Raw genomic sequence first — 7,422 nt, 5'->3', positions numbered from 1 at the left:
GAGGCAGAGGAGAGAACTTTTCTCATATATATGCTAATGAGAGAGAGAGGACATCGGCTTCGCCGCCGGGCTGCCAGGCGGCTTTTTATGTCATATCTTGTCAAAGCATAAGGTTCCCATTGAGGCTGTGAGATTACTACATGTTCACTCATTAATTGAACAATTTAATCTGTTGTACTGCTGAGGCTGTGTTGTGTGTGTGTGTCTGAAGTTCTTGAATGTGTCTCAATGTGTGTCCATCATTGAAGAATGCTTTAATGATCTTTTTTTGGTCCATGTATAAGAAGATACAAAGAGCTGTGATCCATATTGAAGGAATAGTTCACGCAATTTTATAACTTCAATCCTCATGTTGTTCCAAACTCATGGCTTCTTGTCTTCTGAAAATAAAATGATGTGATGTTTGCTGAATCTCCGGGCGCCTTTTTATCACACAACAAAAGAAAACCGGACTGGACTACAAGAGCCAAGCTCTAAAAATGCACAATGGAAAGAAAAACAGTTCTTCTCACGCACAATGTGATTGCTTTGTTTGAAGAAAAGAATTAAAGCAAGCATTAAAGTTTCGCAGAACATCTTCCTCTTCCTCACCACATTTTCTCAATTAAACTGGTGTTTCATACATTCAACATGTTGTTCAATATTGCAACACGAGTAAATGATGATGGATTTTATTTTTCAATATCTATTCCTTTACCCAATGCTATATATAATTTCAAGACAAATTTGCTGTTCTTCAGCAGTTTATTATTCAGTCTCATAAATTACTTTACAATTGGTTTCTCAGCAGCTCTGCTGTGTCTAAAAAACAAAGACTGTTCTGTTCCAACCATATCCATTGTTATGACAATAGCACATTAGTATTGACCCAAAGGATGAGAACCTATGAGAGCTTTCTTGAGCTCGGAATGCTTTTTTCCTCCTCACAAAAGTGAGTGAAGTGATGCGGTGGACCGAGTTTGATATCCACAAGCTGAAGAAAAGAGGTATTCCCCACAGAAAAGCCTTGAGCGCTGTGTTTATTTGCGAGCACTAATAGTGCTAATGCTTCCTGAGTGACTCAGATGACTGGTGTGATACATCGTCTTTGATTGGGTACAAATAAAGCCCCATTTCCCAGAACCTCTTAAGCACTGAGACAAGAGTGACTTTTTAGACCTCTGTGAATGAGAAAGGCCACAGGTTTGTTTCCAGAGAGAAACCAGTACAGGAGACTAATCGGGACTATTAGTGCTGAGACCGGTCCAGACGAATGATGCAGTAAACAAATGTTGCTTTCTACAGTACTTCTGTAAGAGAACAGAAGGTTGTATCAGACCGCGCATAATTGAGATCTTTATCTATTTGTCCTGATCACTGGAGGACACTGGAAGAGAGATGAGAAAATGGATTGATGTTTCAAGAAGGTCAACCAAGTAACCTGGGGGTTGGATTCAGTAATGAGAAAACAGGCTTCATAAAAGCACAAATAGTGTTTAGTTTTACTTATAATATATAGATTTATGAAGCGGTTTGATATGCATGACAATAAGGTCACATGCAATAAAAGATGACTTCAGACTTTACAGAAGTTTACACAGACAGCTTCATTTGCAGAAACAGATAACGTTGTTTTCAAAAATCATGTTTTTTAATCGTGCATTTCAGGTACGATCAATTAAACTGCAGTTGGGTTGTTTTGATTAAGTAATAATAACTAAAAAAGCTAACTAACACAATAAAACACAATAAAAACGTGACAAGATAATAAAAAATATGATTTTTGTAAATGTTTTTAATCAGAGTCTGTTTTTGCAAAGAAACTCTTCATATATAATATTCATATATTCATAAAATTATATACATTTTTATATAAATGTATTTTATGTACATTAAATATAATATTTGATCATTTTTGGAGCTTCATGTTTTTTTTGGTATGGAAAAGAAACATTGAAAAAATTTGCTACCTGATTGGGTTCTATAGAAAAAAATGACTATTGAATGCTTGATTGCAAGGACAATGCCAAAAAAATATAATAATAAAAATAAAAAAATCACAAAATATTTATTTTAAAGTTAGCTATTTCTTTATATAAATTATTTTCACATTTATTCACAATTTAAACAAATTGTAACTTAAAAATTGTGATAAAATCACATTTCCAAAGGATATCCACAAACTTTCTTACCTCCAAAAAATATTTTGTTAGTTTGTTTTTATAAGATATCTATGGAGAACCGTTTCTGCCAGGGTGGGAATTTTTTTTAGATTTTATAAGTGATTATTATGAGAAAGTTTGTCATTATTATGAGTTACTAAGTCGAAATTTCGAATTAGTTTCTCATTATTTTGAGATACTAAGTCATTCTTATGAGTTACTAATTCTAAAAAAAATTCCCAACCCTGGCGGAAACGGGCTTCCATAGATATCCCAGGTGAAATAAGTGCACTTTTCTTCACCTGCTTAGTTAACTGCTCACCAGCCTACTTAATGTATTCGATTTTCTCACACTAATTTTGTATTTAATATACAAAAACATTTGTTTTCACTACTTCTAGGATAAACTTAAGATCTAAGTACTGTGCTATTTAAAACACCACAAATAGAAATACAAAAAAACTATGTTTTTATTACTAAGTTGTTCCAAAACTGTATCAAATTCTTTGTTCTGTTGAACACAAAGAAAGATATTTTGAAGAATGAGAAAATCTAAATAGTTCTGGTTCACCACTGACTACCAAACTATTTGTTACAAACATTCTTCAAAATATCTTTCTTTGTGTTCAGCAGAACAACAAAGTTTACACCGGATAGGAACAACTTGAGGGTGAGTAAATGATGACAGAATTTTCATTTTTGGGTATCCCTTTAAAATGTATGTGTGAGGCCCTCAGATTTCTACACGCACCTTCGCTGTGGGAAAAGGTGTCAGGTTATTGACCCCTGAGGTAATCACAGCGTGAGCACTTGTGTCTAAAGTGTCTGCACCCTTCATTATCAGCCACAGTTCACAGATACATGAAGGCACAATAACACCTGTGGCCTCGGGGGTTTACATCGCCACAGGAACGCAGGCCTATTATTTCTGTTACCTTAGTCATGCCACGTTTCCCTAATATTTCTGCAGCCACATCAGAGGCCGAGCCCAAGAGGAGAGACTCAAAGTCGATGCGACACATTCGATCAAAGACAACAGCCCGATGGAAACAGGTTCACATGCTCGCTCGGACTCCACATCCAGTCCTGACATCTGAAATGTCTTTCATTTCCACATAAAGGATGAGGGGAAGGGTACCGAGACAGTCTTGTAGATCTGCCTCTCCTCCAGAGTTCCTCTGTGCCCTGAGCTGAAAAGATAAGTTGTTGAAGTTGTCAAAGTTCGCCTGGAGAGACAGAGTCAGCCTGCTTTCATTCAAAGAGTTCTTCCATTTGACCTCTGCCAAGTCGTTTTTCAAAACAGTTTTATTGCAGGTCGGAGAGAGAGTGAGAGAGGGTAGTGAATGGTCCGACGATACTGAAAAGGACAGATTCTCCTGCATTCTCCGCTTCTGTCCATTCAACCTCTTCAGCCCAAATCCAGTCCACATTGTGACTGTAATGTGAATTTTGCGGAGAATGTAGATTAAATAGGAGGCTGAGAAAGAATGTGGCCCACGGATGGGTAGCGAAAGACATGCGGCAACGTAAATCTTAAAATGAGCTTTTTTAATCTATTTTGACAATAGTGAGTGACTTTTCATTTGTAGCCTCAAAGTTTGCAAATCATTTCACGACGTTGGAGACAAACATGTAGTTTTGGTAAACTGGCAGTCTAGAAACCTTCATCCTACTGATGTCTGGAAGACTCTGTGTGACCATCCCACACAATGTGTTGACTCAGAAGTAACTCATTGGTTCTATTTAAAAAGTTTGAAGAATTATAGGGACTTTACTTTTTGAACATGTTGAGTGAGTTTACATTGAAGCATGTTATTAAACAGTCCTAATGGAGTGCTAAATTCTGAAAGATCTGCGCCAATGATCTGTTTGTCTTTAATAAGTTATCACAAAATCTAGCTTACAATCTAAAATTCTTCCATGTGCATGTCAAGAACTACAACTGAAATGGGGCACCATGAATAAATAAACTGATTACATTTTATGTAGAAATGTTAGATGTTGCAGTAAAAACACACATCACAAGATGCATCCTGATCTCTCAGATACCCGCTCTTAGTTACATGTGATCATTTGCAATAAGTGAATGTTGTTGTCTCTGCATGTCTTACATCGCTAACATCAAAGAAAATAAAACCCCATTCCTTTCTCCGAGACAGTGCAGAGTCAGAGAAAGATTTTATTGCTCAAAGGTTGTTCTGTCATAGCTCTCATAAAATTCCTGACATGAAATAAAAAGAGGCACAAATGATCTAATAGTTGACAGCAAAAGTGTAGAGCAGTCTATAACATTTGTATGGATATTATATAGCCCAAATCATTGTCTCATTTTGGTATTTTCCTTCTTATGGGAAACAGGCAAATACACATTGAATTTCTCTGACATCTCGTGCAGGTACATTTTTAACCTTTTATCAACCACCCCCTGTCATGTATTAACATGCAAACACATTTACTTCCAAATACAAGAATGTGTTTCTGCTTACAGCCTGAGCCAAAGGGACTAAAAGAAAATGTGTGTGCGTGCTATGTGTACGGTGTACAAACGGTCATGGACAAACTAAACCTAAGGCTTTGAAACTGTAATTGCCTAAATAATTGCATTGCTTTTTGAGTTCATCAGAATGAAAACCTGTTTGTGAGAAGCAGAAAAACTGGAAAACGATTTTCACAAACTCAAGTCACAATACTGATTTTCAAAGCTCAGAAAGTTTGATCGGAGTCACTGCTGCAGTCCCTTTAGGGAAATTGTTGAAGTTCAAAAGCCTCTCATATTTTGCACAATATTCTCATGTTCTGACCTTTAATATGTAAACAAATGCATTTTTGGTCATGGGAAATTTCCACTGCTCTCACAACACAACAGATGCACATGCAAACATTAAAATGAGTTTGATTGTAAGAGTCTTTGCTCTCACACTTTTTACTTCAATGGCAGATACTTTATATGGGGTAAGTTCACGTTTTCACAACAAAACAGTAACATTTAAACAAACACAAAATAACACAAAATACCAACACAAAGTGATGTTGAAATTGCAAATATTAATAATGTAGCTTATGAAAAAACGACAAAAAACAATTGTTTTGGCCAAGTATTGTTACTGATAGATGTATAAGAATATTAGTTTGAAGGAAATTTATTTTAGTAAAAATGCAGTTTTATGTTATCATCGTTGTCGTGAATAACTACTAAGTTTATTTTACCTACATTAATGAAAAGGAAGATGATTCACCCTAGTCCTTAGTGGACTACTTGACTACACGGTGCTTTAAAGAACAGCAGTTGCGGTGAAGGGGTGGCGCTCCAAGGTGAATTCTCCGCCCCGTGGGCGTGTCACATGCAAATGACGGACATTGCATCCACCTGCCAAGCTGTTTGTGCAGCAGTTAGGGCGAGGGAAAGCGTAGACTCAGAAGTGTGCTTGTCTTTTGGGGATATTCCTCGCGCTGAAGAAGAACGCGGAGTTGTCAGTGGCTTTTGCGCTTCCATAACGCTTCTTAGACCAATATCAAACGGATTTTATAACAATTGTACCAGATGAAAACTATAATAGATAGGAAGCACACCGCGCTCAGGTGCTCACTATAGGACTATACCTTCTGGGGCTACAGAGAAACTCAACGGCGTTTCATTGGATTCACTCCAGGACTCACAAGTTTCTTTGGGCAGTGTGGAGCAGTCAGGTAAAACGCATGCATGTATTTTATTTAATAGCTGTGATTTTAAAAATGGTTTTATTATAGTATAGATGACTTTTTGTCGGATTGATTTTCATTTGTATGGCTATAGTTTTACTACAGACATCGTGTTTAAACTGTGGTCACTGTAGTGAAGGTTCATTTGTTTGAAAGCGCTTTGTATTTTATTACAGGACTCCTTTACGTACCAAATTGTATTTCTAAACTAATTTGGATTTACGGTGGTTTTTATCACCTGCCTGTGTTGTCATAATAATGAATTTCCTATTAACCAAATATGGCACAATTACTGCCGACGTTTAATCGTCTTCATGATTTGTTGTAGGCCTATATGAAAATTGTAGCAAATCATATTTTAGAATAGCGCATATTGTTTGTTGTCACTATTATGATACTTTGTAATAAATTTATTCGGTAAAGAAAATGTGCAGGCTCTCTGGAGTTGCGCGCAATATCACACTATTACTGCGTAAAAATAGACTGCTACATGATGTTAATATTTACTTTTTGTTCTTTTCTGCATTCCAGTGGATATTTTCTTTACTTAGCACATCTTCTGTTTTTATTCAGTTCAGTTCATATTCAGTTATTCAGAACCTTCTGTTCTTCTAACACTATAGTGTATGCGCGCTGGCACAACATTTACATCTCTATGTTAACTAGCTGCACAATAGCCACTTAAGTCAATGTAGTGTATTTCCAATTCTCTCTTGAGTGGCAGGAAATTAGACAAAATACACTTCTAAAACCAGGGTGCATAGAACATGTGCAGTGGCTTTATGGTATGATATGATAACAGCCACAAATAAGCACTCTGACAATCAATGCAGAACAGAAGAGAGAATGATCATGGTGAAAACAAACAAGATCAGGATCTCTCAGTCAAGACACGTTATTAAACTTGTTAACTTGCAACATGTTTCTAGAGAAGTGGAATTTTCAAGCCAAGTACAGACAGAGTTCGTTTTAAGTCCGTTGAGTTCCAAGTCTTTCAACTTTGTTAAAAGATGCAAGCTAGTTTGTACATGGGTGCTTTATCACTTTGTGCTAGATAAAAGTTGATCATGCACTTTTGCAATGTGCTCTTTTGTTAAAAATGTTTCGCTTTAGAATTACTGAGTGCCATTGCTTGCATTGTGGAAAGTTTGATTAGTTGCGTATATTTATCTACTTATACGAATTTTTCAAATACTAGATCCATTAAAATAGCTGTATATTTAATAAAGTGCAATAAAATAAGTTTATTATAACTGAATGCTCTGAATAAATGCAGAATATTTGAAAACCAATAATTTTTCATCTTAGAATCAGAATCAGAATCAGAAGAGCTTTATTGCCAAGTGTGCTTGCACACACACGGAATTTTCTTTGGTGTTGGAAGCTTCTAGTACAGACATTCAACACAATGACAATACAATATAATACGATTTACAGTCTAAAAGATTCTAAATTGTGCATATATAAAATAGTCTTTATTTTACAGAAAATGGGGGAAATTAGAGCTGTATTTAAAAAATAAATTGAAATGAGAAAGACTTTAAACTGAAAAGTAAGCTTTGATCCATAAAATTCACTCGTC

The 7,422-nt window shown here is 35.9% G+C and overlaps 1 protein-coding gene across 1 annotated transcript in view; it reads left to right on the top strand.

Moving 5' to 3' along the window:
- Positions 1–5,536: 5,536 nt before the first annotated feature.
- sema3fb (sema domain, immunoglobulin domain (Ig), short basic domain, secreted, (semaphorin) 3Fb) overlaps positions 5,537–7,422 on the top strand; it is a 55,803-nt gene continuing 53,917 nt past the window's right edge. Inside the window, exon 1 of the mRNA XM_057361993.1 lies at positions 5,537–5,828. The gene's annotated coding sequence lies outside the window, so the exon portion shown is untranslated. The remainder of the gene's footprint in view (positions 5,829–7,422) is intronic.

Source organism: Triplophysa rosa, linkage group LG20, assembly GCF_024868665.1.
Source record: "Triplophysa rosa linkage group LG20, Trosa_1v2, whole genome shotgun sequence".
Lineage (NCBI taxonomy): Eukaryota > Metazoa > Chordata > Actinopteri > Cypriniformes > Nemacheilidae > Triplophysa > Triplophysa rosa.
Note: the sequence above shows the minus strand (reverse complement) of the source record. Positions and strands in the feature narration are given on the sequence as shown.